This window comes from Cnephaeus nilssonii, assembly GCF_951640355.1.
Source record: "Cnephaeus nilssonii genome assembly, chromosome: 12".
Lineage (NCBI taxonomy): Eukaryota > Metazoa > Chordata > Mammalia > Chiroptera > Vespertilionidae > Cnephaeus > Cnephaeus nilssonii.
The window spans coordinates 41,001,076-41,023,925 of record NC_137083.1 but is presented as its reverse complement, the minus strand read 5'-3'; the positions used below and the strand labels follow the sequence as shown (position 1 = coordinate 41,023,925).

Here is a 22,850-nt window from a genome sequence, read left to right as displayed (position 1 = left end):
GACCCCTCTTCAAGGCGGCGATAGACATGGCCCTTTGACTCCCATCACCACCACTGCCACTATAGCCCTCAAAGAAGTCTGTGGAGGAAGATTATTGGAGTCGCACGAGGCTTCTGCCCAGCAGGGAGTGATGTGCCCGCCCCTCAGAGGCAGGTGCCGCCCTAAATAGTGCTTTCATGTCCCATGCAGCCCATGCCAGCTACAGGCCTGGTGTGTGAAACACAGCTGGGCTGGAGTCCAGCCTCCACTCAGAGAAGGAGCAATGGCAGCAAAGGGGGCAGATGGCCATGGAGCAGCCTGCCCCCTTGACACGGTGCAGTAACAATAGCAGTGGATACAGTGGAAGGAAGTCAGACTTGGACCATCTCTCCTCTTCCTTTCACTCAAGAACGGCCCACTGGGTGAGGGAAGCCCGGAAGCTCAAGGCTAGTGGCAGGAGGAGGGTGGGGGGCATTGAGCCAGATCCTCCCCACCAGGAGCATGAGCAGCAGGAGTCCCTACAGGAGCTCTGAAGACCACGTGTGCCCCACAAGCAAACCCGCATTTGTTCCCTGCTGGCCAGTTAGTCAGTCTGAGTCAGTAGCTGCCACAGTCATGGTAAGATCCAGCAACGTAGGCCAGCAAAAGGGGGACACTCACCACGTTTCCTCTCCTTCTTCCTTAACCGTCCTGCCCAGGGCAAAGAGGAGCCTCTTGGAGCCAGACCTCACCACTTGCCCAGGCTCCAAACTGGCAGCCCCAGCTCCCCCTGCTGCAGCAGCCAGTAGCAGGGGGGTAGCAGGAAATAAGATCTAAGTCAAGTTTGAAATAGAAGCCTTAAAAACTGTGGTGGACCATGAATAACTGAAAATGACCGGGAAGCAAGATATTAAGGGACAGTTAACAGAGGCGTGTCTAAAACACAAAACCATTTCAGTTTATGTGCCCCTGAATTGAGACTGTTAAGTGAGCTGGGTATAGCGCCTTCCGGGCACACAGAAAGCAAGGCTCAGAGAGGCTGAGTGACTGGCCCCAGGTTAAGCCACTAGTAGTGGCCAAGCTGGAACTTTGTGTCCCCTGCTTCCCAAACTCAGGGCAGCAAGGCTGTGTTCCTTCCCTGCCCACCACACCCAAAGCCTTAGCAGGCCCCTTCTAGCCCCCAGGGTGCCTCCTACAGCCCCTTTTCCCAGTCTTGCTGCCACCATTCTGGCTAAGGTCCCGGCCGGTGGCCTGGACCATCTCAGTAGCATCCGATGCCTTGCACAGACAACTGTCAGGTTAATTTCCCCAAAGTACATTTTAATCACTGTCTTGCCTGCTTCAAACACAAAACAACCTTTACCCTAGGAAAAGCTGACTTTACTTGCATGAAGCAGGAAGTAAGATTCAGAGTGTCAGTCTGTAGGTTTTGGTGTGAGACAGGTTGGGTGGCAAAGAGCATAGGTTTTGCTGTGTGACCTTAGGCAAATTACCTAATCGTTCAGAATTTCAGTTGTGCTTCTATAAATCGGAGCAATAATACCTGCATGGAATATTACTGAGAGCAGGACATGAGATAATGAAGTGAAAGAAACTGGACCGGAGTCTGGGCTATATGATACTGTTTTTCCCCGAATAGCACATCTATAGGACCGTGGCAAAGGCTGAAACCCAGTAGGTACTCCATAAACATGGGCTGAAAAGAAGATGAATGAATACACAGTTGCCAAGTTACCAATTTCTCCCCTCTCAGTTTTCCCTGTCATATTAGTTACTGCAAATAATCCATTTCATTATTCATAATTAAAGCTGAAGTGATGGCTCCGATTAAGTTATGGAAACCGTCAGAACAATTAAACCTTTGAATTAAAGAAACTCACATCTATTTAATTTTCAGCCTGACTACCCAGTGTTCTTCATGTTGCCCTGTTTTCACCAAGTTAAGGGGAGTCTCCGCTTCCTTCCCCTCCCTGGTCCAGGGATCGTAAGGGCCATAGTATGGAATTGGTTGTGGGGTTTTTCTCCTGTAGTTACAGCTTCTGGGTCCAGTCCTGAGGCTGTGTCTGCCATTCTGATGTTCTGTTGTCCATTGGTCCAGCTCCCATCTCCTTCCGAAAGCACATGGTCCCAGCACCAAGGACCCGGCTGGGCCAGAATCACACAGAGGCTGAATGGGACCCTAAAGCCCCTTGCCCTCTTGTTCCTGACTTCTGACACCCTGAGTCCTCCTGGTTCTACGGGGTCTCAGCCAGGTGGGGAGAATGGGGCGGCTCAAAGGCAGGGCTGGAATCTTTGGGGCAGGCACCCCTCCAGCTCCACACGAAAGATCTGGGAAGCCTTCTTCCATGGCATGGCTGGCCCAGCAGCAAGTGGCTCAAGCTGGTGCTTAGAGTATTTAAAGGGACTTTCCTGAAATCTAGCTAACGCTACTGCAAGTGTCTAATTTGCTAACAAAGGCGTTGTGTTCCACACATCCATTGACTTAGAACCTGGAACACACTTCCTACAGAGGGATTGCGGACAGCCTACAGACTGTTACATCCTATCTAATAAAAGAGTAATATGCAGATTGACCATCACTCCAACACACAAGATGGCTGCCCCCATGTGGTCAAATATCCTGCCCCCACATGGACACAAGATGGCCACTACAAGATGGCCAGCAGGGGAGGGCAGTTGGGAGGCACCCGGCCTGCAAGGGAGGGCAGTTGTCAGGGACCAGGCCTGCAAGGGAGGGCAGTTGGAGGTGATCAACCCTGCAGGAGAGGGCAGTTAGAGGTAACCAGGCCAACAGAGGAGGGAAGTTGGGGGCAAACAGGCTGGCAGGGGAGCAGTTAGGCGTCAATCAGGCTGGCAGTGGAGTGGTTAGGGGGTGATCAGGCTGGCAGGCAGAAGCGGTTAGGGGCGATCAGGAAGGCAGGCAGGCAGGCAGTTGGGAGCCAGCAGTCCTGGATTGTGAGAGGGATGTCCGACTGCCCGTTTAAACAGGCAGTAGGACATCCTTCAAGGGGTCCCAGATTGGAGAGGGTGCAGGCTGGGCTGAGGGACACCCCCCTCTGTGCATGAGTTTCATGCACCGGACCTCTAGTAATCTATAAAGTACCTGAAATATTATAGACTTAGGATGAGAACTAGAAGTGCTGCTGTGCATGTTCAGTTAAGTTTCCTTAGTAGTTCCGTGGGCACTGGGGGCTGGCCAGTGAACCTGATCCCCTTTATACCCGGGGGGGGGGGGGGGTCGCCTTTATATCTCTGTCCATGTTTATGCAGTTACTAGAACTATCGGCTTCAGGGACCCAAACTCTAGGACACGGCACCCAGATTCCACCATTCAAGCACCCCTACACCACAGGTCCCCTGGAGAAAGAGAGCACGCAGGGCCAGGCCCACACTCACAGCAAAGGCAGCCAAGCTGATGGCACGAAACTTCAGGAGGAGTGGCGGTGAGCTCTCTCCTGGTCTCCTGTGCGGGCCACTGTGCTAGCAGGCACCCGGCTTCCGCACCGCACCCGCAGTTCTCTCACACTGTCTCCGGGCCGCTCAGCCAGCTTCTCCAGGCCAGAGGAGCTCTTCTGCTTCTTTGTATCCCAGTTACTTCACAGCCAACACTGTGCCAGATGCATAGCTGGTGCTCAAAAATGGTGGAATTAATAAATTTAATTTATACTCCCTTGCCCTGTGCCATTTCTTTCCTTGCTCTAACACCCATCCAGCGAGGGCCCCTCAGGCCTTGTGGGAGGGAAATAAAGAAGTTCTACAGCGCTCCCGAGTTCCAGACCCCAGGGACACTCCTTCCCTCATTAACCCTGAGGATCACGGGAGGGTCTGCTTCAAAGCCAAGCCCAGTAGCTACCCTCTACCCTTCTCAGTTCTTAGCTGAGTCCTCTGTAATAGAAGACAGATTAATAAGAGAAAAACCATCAGAAGTTTGGGAGAGATTCAGGGGAAAAAAGAGTAACTCCTGAGGTTGCTCCCAACTGGGGCTTAAATACCATCACAGTAGGGAAAGGGGAGGGGTGTGTAAGTGATCTTAGGGGAGGGTAAACGACTTTTCGGAAAGAGAATGGACCTCAGAAGAATCGATGGGAAAAGCAAAAGAATAGATGGGAGGTATGACGGTTTGTGATGTTTGTCTGGGTGTGGGGTCCATCTCCTTTCCTGTGGTAAGAGTGCATCTCCTCTGGTTGATAAAATTCCCAGACGGGGGATTTATGATAATTGAGCTCCTTTTGGAGGATCTGTCTTTAGGGGGAAGAGGGAATTCAGAGAAAGCCTCTCCTTGCATTTGCTATTTTTCCAGTGCCCATAGCTCAAAATTATCAATACACTAAGTCGCACATCCTGGGTGGCATGGCTTAGACTCCTACAGTAATATTTTGGGGTGATGTATTCTGCTACCCTTCAGCCCTCAGGACCCGCTGGTGGGACCCTTTCCCTGGCTTCATGGGTAGAGGTCTGTAGAAGTATGACTTCCCCGGGGCTTAGCCTCATCTGACTCCGGGTCTAAGACGATGATTAGCATGGGCCTGAGCCCAGTTCACACCAGTAAACTCCAGATCATTCTTATTTTTAATAACAACTTTATTGAGATATAATTCACATACTATACAATGCACCTGCTTGTACTGTTCAGTTCAGTGGTGGTTTTTAAAATTACTCACAGACTTGTGCAACCATTGCCATAATCCATTTTAGAACACTTTCATCACACCACCCCCCATAGGAGTCACTCCGCAAGGTCCTCCCACTCTCTCCCACAGCCCTGGCATCCACTCATCTACATTTTGTCTCTATAGACTGCCCTATATTAGACATGTCATATAAATGGATTCTCTGCCCTGCTATCTCTGTCCTATTCTAAATAATAACAGTAGGAGCAGTGCAGTAAATGACTAATTCTTGTATGTTACTTTATAGAAAACACTCTCCACTTTCCCATAATTGGCTCCTTTTCATCTTGCACATCTCCGATGAAATGTTCTCTTCAAAGAGACCTTCCCTGACCGCCCACTCCTCCTCACTCTCCCTCCAAGCACCTCTGTTCCTTTTATGGTGGTTCTTACCACAGTTTTCACTGTGTATTTCTTCATGAGGTCATTTGCTAGCCCATCAGACTGTGAGCTCCACAAAGCAGGGCCATGTCTGCTTTGTTCATGACTGTTGCCCAGTGCAGATCACAACACCATTAACTTGTTCAACAAATGAGCGAGTCAACGAAGAAATGTTGGAAATGAGCTTGAACCAGTGGCAAGGTTTTGTGTAGCAAACCTGTCCCTAGATCCCAGACAGAGGCTATTGTGGAGAAAACAGTAATAAATGAACCACCAATTGCAAGCACATGAGTCATTTAAATCCCTGTTTACATTTCTTTGTCAAACATAATAATTTAGTGTTTAAATTAAGGTCAGGCTCATTGTTTATGGCCTCTTTTGCATGTCAGAAATTGATATGAATTCCACAAGCTTACATTACTAGATACCCAGGTAAGGGGCCTATCCTTCCTCGTCCAGATGTGAGGAGCCAGAAGGTAACAGTTCCTCTCATTTTTCCTCTGTAGAATCTGGAAAAGCTAAGTGTCTCATCCAGTCAGGAGGTGGGTGCAGGCAGAGCAGAAAGCCTTTGGCCTTGGACTTAGCCTTGAACCTAGCCTCCTAAACCATTTACCCTGACTTTGCTTCCTCATCTGCAAAGTGGGAATCACAGTGTCTTCTCCATTGGAGAGCTGACAGAGAATCAAAGGGGATCATCCATGCGTGTCCTGTCCTGGCACATCCTAACCGCTCAAAAGCAGTATTCTCGCATAAGAGTTACTGAACCCCTACATCATTCTCAGTGTTTTATCAAGGTCTCCCTACGTAAGGGTTAGGGGGCTGTCAACTACATCACCATCGTAAACAAACAAAAAAGAAGGCAGTTTTTCCCTCCAGTCAAAAACGATTATCCTTTACAAAAGAACTACAAACAAGACCCTCATTGACTAATTCTCCAGTTACTGTATTTGTTCAGCCACTTTAAATCTTTTTTGGACATAGCCAGGAATTCATTACAAATAAATTATCATTTAGACTTGCCCCCCACTTCTAAGCAGGGATGGTCAAGTTTATAGTGACAGAAACAGAAATATTGTATTATAGCTATCTAAAATAACAGAGCAAGCATTTTAGCCGTTCCTTCTATGGGCCATACACTGTTCTACATGCTGAGTATGTGTTAACTTGTTTAGTCATACAACGACACTATGCGATGGTTGTATTATTATGATCCCCCATTTCACTAGATGAGAAAATGAAGGCACAGAAACATTTACAAATCTAGGAAGTGATAGAGCCAGAACGCAGACCTGGGCAATTGGGCTCCAGAGGCTGGGATCCAGGTCACTACATTGGTAGTCCCTCAGCCCCTGATCATTGGACTATACAGAACACCCACATACATAGATAGCACATGTGTCCTTTTACACAGAATGGTGCCCCCTCTCCTATCACCTCTTCTCTTTCATTCCTACTCCTGTATTCACTGGAAAGGAAAGGAACTGGAAAAGGTGTTTGTGTGTGGGAGGGGTACAGGGGAAGAACCTACAGAACCGAGAATTAGATCTGGTTTGGTTTTGATTTGTTCTCCCTTTTGTTTGTTTGTTGTTTGCTGCTATAACAAGAAGTCACACTGTCAATCGCTGAGCAGGCGGGGTGGTGAGGAGCTAGCTGTTCCTTAGGAAAGAATGGAAGGGGTTTCTGGGGTCTGGATGCTCCTGCCTCTCAGAGAGAGAGGACAGGCTCTTTGGTGTTTTAAACTTGGGGATTTCCCTAATGGCCATCCAGCTTGCCTATGGGGAAAGGGGACAGGTGAATGAACACTTTGTGGGCTTTGTTTGGAGAGATAAGAAGAGCCCCAACCGCTATGGATCCCTAGGCAAAAGCCTGGGAAGGAGGCCTGTGAATACAGGTGACTGAGCCAGCCCGACCAGCGACTCTGCAGCGAGGGGACCCCTAAGGGCAATGGCTGATGTGAGAACCATGGGGCCCCTTTCCAAACGAGGGCTCTATGGCAAAGTTGGCATGCGGAGTCGCCCACACACCTAGACAGACACCCGGGGGCTGAGGACACTGTGACCCGCCCTGTCACAGGTGAGGGTCTCCGGGGCCATGTGGCAAGGGGCAGTACCACTGGCCTAGCCGCACTGGTCTGGACCCCTTGGCACTTGAGAAGACTTGCCAGGGCAGCCAGGTTGAGGTAAACCTGAAAAGAAGAAAATTTTTAACGTGCCCTCAGATTTGGACACCTCTCCAACAGGCTTTTCAGGAGAGAATATTCTAGCAAACCCTTATCTAATTATTCATGGAAGTCTGTAGGCACATGAACTTGATGGGAGAAACAGATAAATATAGGTGTTTACTCAGGTATCCCGTATTCCTTCCCCTAACAAAGGGGGTCTGGGAAGGAACCATATGCCTTTTCTCTTCAAGTATTTCTGAGGTCGTCAGTTTGTCAGGGTTCTTTCTTCCTGAGATGTCTCCACTTTTTCTGCATTTCCTCTGACTGGGGATAAAGGCTCTGCCCCTGTTAAAGGGATGTAAGGCTCAGGGGGAAAGGGCATGGGGATGAGGGAGCCTAATGACCCTGGTCAGGGGCTGCCCTGTCCTGCAAAGGCGAGTGGCTCCAGGAAGCTGGACACAGGGCTCTCGATCACTGCTATGCTTGCTTTATAATGCCTCGCTGCTAAGATTAGTTGATACACCAGGTTCCCTGGGCAATTCCAAATGATGCAACAAGCATGAAAGAAAACACAGAGAAGAATCTGAGGTTCCTATGTACGCAGGATAACAAAACGCTCTGCTTTCATGAGTCAACTCACCGGGTTGGTAGCTTATGCTGAGGCCTAGTTGTTAGAGCTGACAGAGGACAGCATGTTCTTGGGAAGTCAACTCTGTATTAGGCCTGGTTGTGAGCTACTTGACTCACAGCCTTTGATAATGTGGAGTCTGTGAGGGAGACTGCGCCATCCTAGCCACGGTGGCAGCCAGTGTTGGTAGAAGCAACCATCACCGAGGGAGTCAATTCAGACCTCCTTGGGTTACAATGGAGATGAGGTTTCAGAGAAAGAAAAGACATCTCTATAGGAACCAAATCAAGGAAGACACATTATGTGTATATTTGAATATTATAATTTGAATACATGGCAGTAACTCTTGGATTGGTTTAATCTACTACATGTGGGGTGTGTGTGTGTGTGTGTGTGTGTGTGTGTGTGTGTACATGTGAGCATGAACGTGCACGCACACACATATACAGGAGTGTGCATGTGAGAGACTCTGGCATTGGAGTAGGCATGCCAGAGATGCTGGTGAGAGCCTCCCCTTATCCACCTTCTTCTTGGGGAATTTGACCTCCCAATGCCCCTGGAAGGAGGAGCCCGTTTACCCTGCTCTTCCACAACCCTGGCCACAGATGATGGACCGCAATGCTCAGCTAACTCAAGGGACCCCAGGCCATAGGCAGGGCTGTGCCAGTTATAGTTCCTCCTCCTTTTTTTTCTTCTCAAGACATTAACCTGAGAGACACAGAGATGGTCAAACGATGGTGGTTATGTGGAACCAAGCCTGGGACATGTGCTGATGAGTAAGTGGAAAGGCAGAGAAGCGGGAGACAGGAGCAGACACAGAGAAAAGCAGAGGAAGGGGGACCCTGAGGCCCACGAGAAGCAGGGAAAACTTGGGATCCCAGCACCTCAGATCCATCCTGAGTGGCCCAAAGAGCCTTCATTGCCAATTTCAGTGTCTGGGAGTTGCCTTGTCAAATCCTTGTATCCTGACAGTAAACCCCAATAAATTCCAATAGGTTCTCTTCTTTGCAACCAAATAATCCCTAAGACAGTTAGATTGAGCAAGATGAGAGAGTAGGTGTCACAGACACAGCGACAAGTGGAAGTTGTTGGGATGTCTGTGACTTACTTCAAATACTTCAGTAAGGCAGTTAGTCGTGCTCTTCGTTACACTAAGGGCCGCCGGTTGCTCTAATGGAAAATTCCCCTCCAGGAGAGTCAGCTAGTGGTTTTATCAGAAAAGCCACTTCAAGAGCTTCTCATTGAATACCTGAGGCTTTGTGCATTAGCGTTTGAAGGTCAGAAAGTAATTTTTACTGTTGAAATTAGTTTGTTGTTGATAAGTATGGTATTAGAAATGGACTCTTGTTGATGAAGTTAAAGGTATTCAAGATATGCAGATTGGCTAAAATGTTTCAGCGGTGTCCTGCTCTTCGCTATTCCACGAGCAGCGTGGGAGACGTGAGGTGTGCAGACAGGTTCCTCCTTCAAGGAAACCTCCACTGCCCACGCCTTCAGGGTCGGCTTCAGTAGAGCCTCCTCGCCAGAGGCCACCCTTCCGGTGGCAGCCTGCATCCAGGGACGGAGCCCGATGGGGAGAAAGTCCCAGTCCTTTTGACCCAATGCAAGACCACCCCGATGGACAATATTAAGTCCAGAGCTCAACACTGGTTTGCTTGAGGCCTCCTTGAATGTCCATTGTCATTCAACTTTTCCCTCTGCCCAATCTTAATCCCTTCCCCATCCTTTTTTTGGGGAAAAAAAATTACCTTAAATTATATTGACTTAAATTCTAACTAAATATTAGTATTGTCTGATTAACATTGATAAGATATTGTTATTAGCATTAAAAATTCCATCCAAATTGTAGATTATAAAGCTCCCTCCATATGAAAATAGATAAACCCTTAATTGTGTTATACTCTTTATAAACTAATAAGGGAAAACACGTGTAATAGGTATAAGTCAAGTTTAAAGATCATCTATACTTTTTCTGATATTCAATTATTTTGAGCTTTTTCTATTTTTAAAGCAGGACTAGCTGGCCATATATGTTAACTGGTGTCATGTCATTTGCATTTGTTTTTGATGATGGCTCCTTCCCCTTCCTTTTACAGGGTTTGATCCCTACTAAACATTTTGCACCCCCAAATACTGTCTCAGCACCTGCTCCTGGCACACTGGACTGGTGACAAATGGGCTGTAAGAAACCACGGAGGCTCATAGCACAGTGATAATGTGCTGGGGCTGCCAGAACAAAGCACCACAGACTGGGTGGCTGCAACAACAGATCTGTATGGTCACACAGTTCGGAGGCTAGAAGTCCAACATCAAGGTGTTGGCAGAGCTGGTTCCTTCTGAGGGCTGTGAGGACAGGATCTGTGCTGGGCCTCTCCTTGGTTTGGGGGGGCTCTTTTCTCCCGGTGTCTCTTCACATCATCTTGCCTCCATGCCTGTCTGCGTCTGTGACCCAATATCTGAAAGATCACAACAAGTACCATTAACACTCATATTTCTAGCAACATTCTGTTCATGTTGATATGTGTATTCTCCAAGACAATAGAAACTTGCTCTACAGCTCTGTTCTTTCTGAGCTCTCATCAGAATCTGCTTTAACATTTATGTCTTCCCACACATGGAAAGGTTGCCAGTTCATTCCCAGTCAAGCACATGCCCCATTTGCTGGCTCGATTCTCGATAGGGGGCCTGCAGGAGGCAGCCATCGATGTTTCACTCTCTCCCAACAATCTCTTCAAGGCAATCCATGCTTTTGCTATTGTGCACTATAAATGTGTCCAGCCCCTACTCATACCCAATTCCAAAGCCACTCCTACATTTTTAGGTATTTGTTACACCTGCACCCCACTTCCCAGAACTAAAATCTGTATGAGTTCAGGGTTCTTTAGAGAAATAAACCAATAGTGGGGGAGGGGGAGAGATTTTAAGGAATTGGCTCATGTGATTGTGGTGGACAGCAACTCCAAAAATCTGAAGGGCAGGGCAGTCTGGTAATTCAAGTAAGACTTATTGTTGCAACTTTTTAATCAATTCATCAGTTGAAAGGCTGGAAATTCAGGCAGAATCTCTATGTTGCAGTCTGGAGTCTGAATTCCTTCTTCTTTAAGATATCTTGGTCTTTGCTCTTAAAGCCTTCAACTGATTGGATGAGGCCCACCAACACCATGGAGAATAATTTGCTTTACACAAAGTTTACTAATTTAAGTGTTAATCACATCTTAAAATACTTTCACAGTAACAGAAACACTTTGGTGTTTGATCAAGCATCTGGGCACCATAGCCTAGCCAAGTTGAAATATAAAATTAACCATCACAAGTGTGTAGCCTTAGGACGGGTCCTGAAGCTTAATCCTGTACAGTCCACTGTCTGTGCATTGGTTAGGAGGAGCTCTGTTCACCTGTTGCTGGGTTTCAGTGAAACAGAATCATATCTCTGATGTGCTGTTGCCTCTATTTCAAGTGACCGTCTTACTCAGGGCTCCTAAAAGGACAGAGCACTGGGTCTCCATTGAGCTCATCAGTTTGTGTATACTATTTGAATCTGGTAGTAAAAAAATTTCTTAATACATTTCTGTATGAATACAGGGTTTGGTAGATTTGCTTTCCTCACAAACTCCGAGGACAGCTGTAGGGGAGTAGTTTACCTTTACTTACCTCAATTTTCTCTCAGTAGCTATCCTCAACTATCAAGAACCTAATAGTTGTGCATCGTGACCAAACTGACTTAGGTCAGTTCATAATAATGGTGATGTGTGGTTTCCATTTAGCTCAGGGACACTCACTTCACATTTCACTCAGGTCTCTCTGTTCAAATGTCACTCCTTCTGAGTAGCCTTCCTTGATGGAGCTAACTGAATTACCAATGGAAACACACATACTGTACACACTCTCACACACACATGCCATCATCTATGATTATGTCCAAGCTCTGCTTCACTCCTTACTGACACTTATCAAACCTGAATTATATTTAACAGTTTCTTTATTTGTTTTTTATTTTCTCCTCTGCCGGTATGCAAGCAGCATTGAGGCAGATGCCTTGCTCACTGCTGCATCCCTAGAGCATATTGGGCATATGTTAGAAGTTAATCGTTACGTGCTGATGGAACACATGAACGAATCTATGCAAAATTCACATCTGCCAGGTGTCAGCTAGGCGGCACTGGGGCTTTAAGGCATAAAAGAGGTGGTTTAAAATAAGTGTCCAGCCTTGGCTGGTGTGACTCAGTTGGTTGGGCATCATTGCATACATGGAAAAGTTTCCAGTTCAATTCCCAGATGGGCACATGCCCAGTTTGCAGGCTCAATCCTCTGGATCTTCAGTAGGGGGTTTGCAAGAGGCAGCCGATCGATGTTTCACTCTATTCCCCTCTTTCCTTCTTCTCTCTCTCTCTCTCTCTCTCTCTCTCTCTCTATATATATATATATATATATATATATATATATATAAACTTTTGGTCCTGTAACTCTGCCTTGCTACCCTCACCCCTTGCCATTCTCACTCTCTGCACACCTTGATTCAGTCTTTCACATCAGCTCACCTAGGTTCGATTTCTGGTCCCCAAGAAGCAGTTCATCTGACCAGCCCAATTGTATGAGAAGTTCAGCAAATGTTGTTTTTATGTGAAGTGATATGTTTTGACTTTTCATGGCTCACTTGGTGTGCCTCAACAGAAACACTGAAATACAGTGACAGGTTGTTAATTAAAAGGACAGGGCCCGGGGAGTGGGGGTGGTTGCTAAGCAGAAAGAGTGTGCTAAATAAGTTGATAATGCAAACAAAACTCCAGAGGATATTTTCAGTACACACAGAAGGACACTCTGTTTTCAAATATTGCTTAAGTAGATAAGAAACGACTACTTATCTACCAAAAAATGATATCAAATACAAATCCTTCTTTATAACAGCAGTTCTCCTAAGTTTCTATACCAGGTAACAGTTTGCTAATCTAGTTGTAGCATATATTTGAGAGAGAGAAAAGGAAAGAAAAGAAAAGATATGTACTCTAACTGGATATAGTGGTGGTGGTGATAATGGTGATGACAGTGATGGTGCTGGTGGTGAAGGTGGTGGTGCTGGTGGTGGTAGTAATAATGGTAGTGAAGGTGGCAGTGCTGGTGGTGGTGGTGATGGTGGTAGTGATGGTGGTGGTGATGGTATTGATGGTGCTAGTGGTGATGGCGATGATGGTGGTACCAGTAGAACAGTAATAGCTAATACCACTAAGCTCTTCCTATGGACCACAGGCCCTGAGAGATGAACTATTGAGGCTTACCCTTCCACCAGCTCTGGCTTTAATCTTCTCTTTCCATAAATTCATGTTACATAGAATGTGTTGGGATTGGTAGCTGTGCAGAGTTGACCTTCTGTCAACAGGTTCTTGCTTTTGCTAAGTTGAGGTTTGCAGAAATGTTGCCATCCAGTGCCCCACAGGAGTCTTAACTCTTTAAGCCAATAAACTGGTCTCCTTCTACCTAGCTCCCCAACCCCAGGTAAGTAGTCAGGGACCCAAAGACCAAAAACTGGTGGGCATTGCCAACTTACCTATAGTAGAAACCATGCAAATATCTCCAGAAATTTGTTTTAAATCCCTTTTCGCTTTACAAATTGTACAAAGAGAAAGAGCTAGACAGAGGCAAAGGCATAGCAATAAGATTAAGATTTAGTAATAAGTTAACACTGTATATACATATTAAACTTAGTGAAAAACGGGAAAAGAAATTCAGGAGAGATCTAGGTACAACTGCGAAATAAGTGAAGGTAGTCATTGGCATGGTCTTCACTTACACGTTGGGTCACTGCCTTTCTGAACCTTTCATACCCCTCCAGGCCCAGCCAGGAGTAAGCCTTCCCACCCTTCCCTCCTAAAGCCCTACGTCTTTTCTCTCAAGTCTGTCCTCTTTGCTTTCTGCAGTACCAGCTGGCTGCATCCATCAGCTACTGTGTGCTCTATGTTTCCAATGGAAGAGGTATATTTTTAATGGAAACCTTCAATGACCTAACGATAATATACTAATCTACAGAGTGGCAAGCCAGGCTGGTAGGGGAGAGGCTTAGAACAAGAAGCATTCTATAATCTATAGTATCTCTCAAACCCCAGGCCTGCTCAAACTTCAACCATGATTTTATTTTTCATGGACTATACATCTTACTTTAGAGTTACATATTTACGTGTTTGTTTAACACCGGCCTCCCCAACTAATCTGTTAGGTCTATGGGGGTGGGGACCAGGTCTGTTCTGTTCGCTGCTAACTGCCCAGAGCCTAGCACAGTGCCTGGCACACAGGTACACTCTGCCCAATGCTGGGGAGAAAAGCTGGTGCACATGGTTAGTGATACTTGGTGTTGGGAGTGGAGACTGAGAAGTGTGACATAAAACACCAGAACTGTGTCATCAGAAGAGACCTGAGCCTTTATCCAATCTCACAATTCTCAAATTGTTCAACCTCGGAGCTCTTGGTTCACTTTAAATCTTTAGCGGGAGCCCCCACCCCTTTCTCTCTCTCCACGGGGCCAGCCAAGCCCGAAAAAGGCTCCAGCAGCACAGTTGGAAAACAGCTGATCCAATTCCCTCACCTTACAGAGAAAGAAACCCGTGGAAAGCAGAGAAATGTGGAAAGGTGACAAAGGTGAGAGACAGAAGACCAAAAAATTGTGTCCGGGAAGGAAACTGTCTTGTCATATTTTCCCACCACAGCTCTTCACTGTAATTCAAGAACACCCGTGAAGATCTGTTCTCCCCGATCCAGGAATTCGCTGTGAGACACAGCCAGCCTGGCCTGGAAACAAAAGAGGCCTGGAGAGCAGGGTGGGGCCTGGTGTGGAAGCGGAACCGAGTGGCCAGGAGGTGGCTTTGCCGACCCTGATGATGAAGAGGGGGTGAACACTGTAAAGGGTCCATCTGGGAACGAGCAGCCGTTGAGATGGTAAGGACAAAGGCTTTTCTGTCCTTTGCCACCCGAGAGGCAGTGCTTTTCTGAGCAGCTCTAATTATAAATCCCTGTCCTGCTAAGATGGGTAAACTTGGCAGCATTCGAGATCTGCCTTGTGTCTTAACTATTTCTCAGTTGGTTTAGGTTTGGCAAAACCCCAAATGCATTTTGCCAAGCACTCTTTCCCTTAATTTCTAATCCCCTGAGTGGCTTAAGGGAAATTTCATCCATATGTCTCTGAGTCATTTACTGTGAACTCATCTTTTGGTAAAAGAAATACGTTCTCAAGCCAGCACAGTCCAGAGAATAGCAAAATTTTAGGCTAGAACGGGTCATGCTTTCTTTGGGAAGAATTTCCTGAATTTTCTAATTATAAGAAGGAGGGAAAGAGAGCTATGTTTCCTGTTCTCAGTTCCTTTCCCTCTCTGCATATTCTTTCAAAGGATGTGCATGAAAACCTCCTTTCTCTATTATTTATGAAGTTGGTGAATGCCACATTTGCATTTGGGTCTAAACAAACTCCATAGATTTGTTGTTTTAGACGCAAATTCTTATTTTTAACTTATGCAGGGAAGGAAACAAACACATGCTACACGGCAGGTGCATCTCAGCCGCCGGGTGAGATAAATGTTATCCTCTTATATAAAGAATCTGAGATGAAAAAATATTAACTAGGAAAGGCATCTATACTAATAAAAGAGTAATATGCTAATTAGACCAGGAGACCTTCCAGACAAAGCCAGGGGCTCGGTCGGACTGCAAACCACCCCCAAATGGCCCTCAGCCCCCTGCCCAGGCCGGCCATGCCCCCCAACGGGGACCCTCACCCCAATGGGAGCGTGGGTGGCCTGCAAACTGCCCCAGCCCCTCACCCAGGCCAGCACCGCCCCCAGTGGGGACCCCCACCCTGATGGGGGCATGGCCAGCCTACAAACCGCCCCACGCCTTTTGCCCAGGCCAGCCCTGCCCCCCAAGGGGACCCCCACCCTGATCCGGGACCCCCTTCAGGGCAGACGAGCTGGCCCCCTCCCGTGCACCAGGCCTCTATCTGTACTAATAAAAGGGTAATATGCTAATTAGACCAGGAGACCTTCCGGACATCCTTCTGGACAAAGCCATGGTGTCAGGGCCGAGGCAGAGGCGGTTAGGGGCGATCAGGCCAGGAGGGGAGGGCAGTTGGAGGCAAGCAGGCCGGCAGTGGGGGGAAGTTGGGGGCGAGCAGGCCGGCAGTGGGGGGCAGTTGGGGGCAAGCAGGCAGCAGAGGGGGAGTTGGGGGCAAGCAGGCTGGCAGGGGAGGCAGTTGGGGACAATCAGGCTGGAGGGGGGGGCAATTGGGGGCAAGAAGGCTGGCGGGGGGCGGGCAGTTGGGGGTGAGCAGGCCAGCAGGCAGAGTAGTTAGGGGTGATCAGGCAGGCAGGCAGGTGAGCGGTTAGGAGCCAGCAGTCCCGGATTGCAAGAGGGATGTCTGACTGCCGGCAGTAGGATATTCCTCGAGGGGTCCCAAATTGGAGAGGGTGCAGGCCGGGCTGAGGGACATCCCCCGACCCCCTGTGCACAAATGTGGTGCACCGGGCCACTAGTGTTCTTAATAAAAGACAAAGTCAAAGTTCCATCTAGAGCCTCTGACTCCCAAGTTCACATTCTTCCCACCTGTCCATGCTCATTCTCAGGCACAAAGGGAAGGCCCAATACATTCTAGTAGACAGTTATCATGCACCTAATGATGGATTCTAGCCAGGTGTTTTTTGTTTGTTAAGTCAACAGGGACTAGACTTGGCATTACTGCAAAATAGTTATCCTCTTTTTTTGTTGCCTCAGGAGAGTTTGGGACCCACCTCACTCACTGTGGCAAGATGTCATACATGAAAAGTATTGGTCTTGGAAGTGAAGTCTTTAATATTTCTAATAATGATGATGAGCCTCCAGGTATATAGGAATTACAGGTAAGAAAGGAACATGTTAAACATTACCATGAAGGTGCAATCTGCAAAACCAAGAATGTTGAAAACTCCACAAGGCAAATAGCCCACTTTGTTCAATAAATATATGGCAAGGGGGGAAAAAAAGGAGGGCAAAGAGGTCTATAGATTAAAAAAGACAAGAGACATTTCAATTGAATGCAGTCTGTGCATCTTATTTGGATCCTGATTTGGGCAAGCCAAGAATAAAAAGAAACCATGAGACAATCAGGGAAATTTGAACACTGCCTAAATATTTTATAATATTAACAAGTTACTGTTAATTTTTAGATCTGTTGAAGGCATTGTGAGTACATTAAAAACAAGATATACTTTTTTCCTTTATGAAGTGTCTATTCAAGCTTTTTAGTCAAATTTTCAATTGCACCATTTGTCTTTTTATTATTGAGTTGCAGGAATTGCTAAGAGTTACTGGATGTAAGTCCTCCGATATATGTGTGGCCAATATTTTCTCCTAGTCTGTGACTTTTTTCTTCTTTTTCTTAATAGTATCTTTTCATGAGCAGACGTTTTTAATTTTGGTGAAGTCCACTTTAACACTTTTTTTTCTTTTATGGCTATCAGGGTCGCCTAAAATAAAATCCCCCCCCCCCACACCCGGGCCAGCCCCAGATATTTTGTTCCATTGGTCTGTGTTGGGGCCAAGCATTGGTGCTTTCTAAAGGTTGTTTGAGTCCTTCCAATGTAGAACCGGGATTAATAACCCCAGCACTAAAAAGAAGTATGACCTAAAGTGTAGAAACCTTCAGAAATGAAGTTCTGAAAATATAATTAGGCATAATCCAAATGAACATCGAGGAGGCACCTGAAACCTCTGCGATGTCAGCACAGGGAACATTTCCATGTTTGTAGACAATTGAAGGACAGGACTTTACAGAAGAGGCTGTGGTGCTGTGACAGCTCTGACCTCAGGCCTGTGTAATACTCAGAGGGCAAAAACAGACCTGTAGCCATGGCCGGTGTTGCTCGGCGGTTAGAGTGTCGGCTCAGAAACTGAAGGGCACATGCTTGGGTTGCAGATTTGTTCCCTGCCCCCAGGTCAGGGCATGTGCAGGAAGCAATCAGTAGACGTTTCTCTCTCTCCCCGCCTCCCCTCCTTTTCACGATCTCTAAAAGGCAATGGAAAAAATATCCTCAGGTGAGGATTAACAACAACAAAACAGACCTGGTAAAATTGGGTTTGGAGTGAATCAATGAAGGAAAGGGCGATGGCCTGGAGTGGAGTGGGGCAGGTGGTGGAACTGCCCCACTGTGGTTTTACTTCTGTCCTTGACGCCTGGAAGCAGAATCTCCAACACCAGGAAAGCAGAACACAGATGACTGAGAGGGAACAGGAGCTGAAGATGTATGGAGAGATGGAATCACTCTAAATGAGTGCAGGACTCCAGGCCCAGGAATTATACAGCCTGGGAACGGGAAGACCTTGCAGAGGTAATTGAGGAATCACGCTGTAATCTCTGAAAATCACAGAGTAAGGGAACAGTGCCAGAAAACCCAAGATAAGAAAACACTCCAAGTTCCAAGTATGGGGTTGTCAGAAATGCCAGGTCCCCTGCAGTGCCCAGCATTGGCCTTGAGGATGTGCCCCTCAGAGGCTGGGCAGCCCCTGGCACCCATCCAGGAAGCTCACACCCGGCCCTGCCCACAGAAAAGCAGCTGTAACTGCAAACCCAGGTGACAATTCTCCTCTCTGGGATAAATCCTCAGTTGAGAACATGTTCTGTCCTCAGAAGCTGTGATCCTGATTTCTTTGCCCATGACATGCTTTACCACCAGCCCCACCCTGGTGTACCCTGGGGGTACAGATCCCATGATACCCACCTGCTGTCTCCACAAAGAGTTCTTCAAGATCAAGTGTTTCACAATTATTTATTTTCCATCCATCTTCTTCGGTCCTCTTTGTGAACAAATAAAACCAGGTTGCTAAGGCTTAGAAGGCCTTCAATGCCAGTCATGCATGGCTGCTGCCCAATTCACGAGGCCGGTTTTTGGCAGACAAGTTCTCTACCGGATTACACTTTCAGAGGCCTAACAGCTACCCAGATAAGTAAGGGGTAGACCAGACATAATAGCCTTCTGAACTCAGCCTAATCACTAAGGAAGCTTTCTATGCTCACCAAGCAACAGTTTTATTATAATTTGGTTCCATACAGAATTGTCTACAAGCTAAAAATGTACTGATTAGTGAACATGAATATTCCATCCTCTTAACAGTTATTTTTTTTCGAAATAAGTTATTTGATAATCCTCCACTCTTTAAGAAGTAAATCTGTTTCCTATTTCTGCTGTTTACAATGATCACAGACATGGCAGGTTCAACAACACAAAATTATTATCTTAGAGTTCTGTAGGTCAGAAGTATAAAATTAAGGTGTGCGCAGGGCTAAATTTTTCCCAGTGATGCTACAGGAGAACCTACTTCCTTATCTTTTCCAGCTTTTGGAGGCTGCTTGCTTTCCTTGGCTCATGGCCCCTTCCTCTATCTTCAAATCCAGACATGTTACATCTCTCAGACTCTTCTTGTATTGATCACATTTCTTTATGTGACCACAATTGGGAAAGGTTCTCTATTTTGGGTAGCTCTTGTGACTAAACTGGGCCCACCCAGATAACCCAGGATAATCTCCCCATCTCAAGTTCCTTAAAATAATCACATCTACAAAGATGCTTCCCCAAATAAAGTAACATATTCACACATTCTGGGAATTAGGACATAGACATCTTTGGGAGGGCATTATTCTGCCTACCACAGAGATAAAGGGTAATCTTAATGCCATTTTTTTAAAGTGCCTCTCATAATCCCTGGGTTTGTGAATTAGAGTTTATGAGATTGGTATCATGTATTTCAAATTTTATTAAGGTAAGAACCATCTTTCATTGTTAGACTTAGCAGTATCACAGAACAAAGTACTTGTCAAAGAGTATTTGCTGAAGCCTACTAGAAGCCTACTAGTATTTGCTGAAGCCTAGAGATAGAACTATCATCTAGGGCAGAGTAGTGCATTCTTGTAGGGAAAAAGTTTCAAGTATATGTTAATTTTTCACTCCTTGACCAGAAGGTTCTGCCTTACAGGTTAAATACAAAATTGTAGAAGTCCTTTAAAAACAAACAAACAAACTGGTGGAAGTCAAATTTCTGAGTCCTACCAACTTCAAGCATGACATCTAGATGGATCAACATCACCCCAACACATCTTCCTCCTTCAACTCCAGGTCATTAGTGTTTATATTTTGAGGACCTCTCACAAAAAGAGCAGCTATAAAAAATTTACACCTTTCAGGAGTCATCCACTGGATCTTTGAAGACCTGAAGACAGGAGTTAACTCTGTTATGTTGCATAGCAACCTTTCCTGGGATGGGGTAGGTGAGGGAGGCTTCATCATCAAAATTGAACTTCTTCTATCCTCACCTGGTCTAAAAACCACCAGCATAGTCAGACTGCAGGAGCCTGACACCCCAGACTGTTCTCCTTCAAAGAAATCTGACCGGTGCTACCAACAGAACTTTCTGCAGTGATGGAAACGCTCTGTAGTGAGTACTGTTCAATACTCATTTCACTGGTTCCTTGTGGTTACTGAACAACTGAAATGGAGCTAGTGTAACTAAGCAACTGAATTTCTTATTTTGATTAATTAATTTAATATAAACACTCGCATGTAGCTACTGACTACCATAGTGGACAGATCAGATATAGACCATCTGGAGGGAAAGGAGGACTTGGCCATCAGGTCATATTTTGATCCTGTTGATCCCCTTTGGAAGGATGGGGGATCAGGCACGCCATTATGCCATGCATGGATTAGGGCAAGCTCAAGAATTTCCAGAGCCTGAGAGACTAAAACGAAGCACCAAACCTACTGATTCAACCTCAATACATAACAGCATCTGGAGCATCCAGAACCAGAGGTTTTCTGTTCTGGCTCACAGGACTACCTGGTCCCATTCAAGGCAACAGGCACAATGGGCAAGAGTGTCCAGAAATTTGCCACAGCTCAGCCTTGCTGTCCTTCCACCTCTCAGTAGAAAGCAGCAGCAAAAGGCACGGACCATGGCCACTATAGCAACCACAGAGCAAACTTTCTATCTAACCCCCAACACCCAGATGTGATAGCCGTGCCTTACCTCTTACCTCTCAGTTTGCACCTACCACTCCATTTTGTAAGTTGGAATTTCTAGCAGGAGATGCCAAACAAAATAGACATATTCAAGGAGGGTTCCTGGGTCAACTCTTCATTCAGTCTCTGCCACTTGTTCAGTAACTGAACCCAGTAACTAGGTTATGGGTGTAACTGGTATTATCCTAAGTTCCCCAAGGCAGAGACTTTCGCTGTTACTCATCACATTGACTGATTCATTAAGTAACATAGCTCATTTCTATCAGACCCACGAGAAACCCACAGTGGCTACAACTGCCCGTATGTGCATCCAAAATGCATTTATTTTTATAAATGTCCCCACCTGGGTTGCTTCCTTAATGTACACCAGTTTATACACCAATTTTCGCAAAGCGGAAGTTTAAAGATCACTTTTCCTCTGTGCTCTTGCTGCCACCATCACCAAGTGATCACTGCTCCTTACAGTTAAATTTTCCCTATAACACCCATTTGTTCTGCTACATTTACCCCAGTTCCTGCCAGCCCCCAAAATCGTTAAAAGCCATCAGGATAGGAATAACTACCAGTATAAACATGCTGCTGACAGGCCGATTATATCTTACACCAGATCAGGTCTGTCTATAAAGTTAAGTTAAGCAAACTGTCTCCCATGAATCTAGTATAGATATTCACCCATTCACCCAATTCTTCCATAGAGAAAACTCTAAGAAGACAAATAACACTTCCTAGTCCTATTTCCCACTGCCTAGGTCATCCATTCCGATGGGCTGGAGTTGCAGGTCCTCCCCCACTCCAACATTTACCCCCTTCATCATCATCCCTTCCTCTTGGCCACCAACCTTGAAGCCAGGTCATAACCATAGCACCAGACTGCCTCCTATCCTAGCAAAGATACTAAAGGTTCTCAGCCAAAAAAGCTTCCGTTCCCTGTGAACTAGATCTGACATGGTATTGTACCTCCGACATTAATGACCTCTACATTTCGATGCCTTTCTCTCATCAGAAAGTATCATGTACCAATAGACTTGAGCCTTGGATAGGGGAAAATCATGCCTCAAGAGAGAGAATTTTTTAAAGGGCCAGTCTTCAAAACGGGCTGTTCTCTTGTTCATATTGAATGTATGAATGTATGAACAATTAGATTCAACAAACATTTTTGTTCACCTCTATGTGCCAAGCATTGTGTTAAGCATTAAGGATCCCAAAATGTTTTCCAGCCCTCAAGAAGCTCACAATCGAGAGGAAAGATCAGCAAATAAATCAATTTTTACTCTATGTCTTATGAGAGAAATAAGATAAGGGCTCTCTGCGTAGGTTCTTCACAATGGGGAGGGGAGCAGGTGGTAGGCTGGGAGGACATACTGAGTGGAGTAACAATTAGTCAGGCGGATGGGGGTCAAGGGGCAGACATGTTTAGTAGCAGAAGCAGCATAGTTAATAGCATAAAAGAGCAGCCACAATATGACAACCCGGAGCATGGACTGCCAGAGCCTGAGGTGTGCAAGAAGAGGGGGGAGGGAGTGGAAGGTGAGGCTTTCTAGGGAGGGGAAACTATTTCTGACTAAAGGCCTTGATTTTATTCTGAAGGTAATAGAAAAACTACTGGAGGACTTTTAAGCAGGGGAGAGATATGAACAAATTTGTGCTTCAAAATAAGGGCTCAATCCAAGGTGTAGAGATTGAACTGGAAGCCAAATCTCGGAGGCAAGAGGACCAGTGGAGGCAGCTGTGCAGTAATTCAAGAGTGAGATCACAATGCAATGGAGAGAAACAGGCAGTTTTAGAAAATATTAGAAGTAGAAATAGTCGAGGTAGAAATGGCAGGGCTTGGTAAACGGGGTGTGGGGAGGCTGAGGGAGCAGAAGGATGGTAGGAGGACACTCGGATATCAGGTTTGGACAATGGGTAGTGTCGTTTGCTGAGACAGGGAATGAAGTTGTCCCATTACAGGACCCAATGAGGCAGCTCACTTCTCCGAGACCAGACCTCACTCTTGTCTTTCATCAGCTACACCTCCCTGACCCTCT

General features: G+C 46.2%; 1 long non-coding RNA gene across 1 annotated transcript in view; it reads right to left on the bottom strand.

Moving 5' to 3' along the window:
- Positions 1–4,537: 4,537 nt before the first annotated feature.
- The window catches only part of LOC307108531, a 49,102-nt gene continuing 30,789 nt past the window's right edge, over positions 4,538–22,850 (bottom strand). Inside the window, exon 3 of the long non-coding RNA XR_013814323.1 lies at positions 4,538–10,254. This is a non-coding gene — a long non-coding RNA (uncharacterized lncRNA). The remainder of the gene's footprint in view (positions 10,255–22,850) is intronic.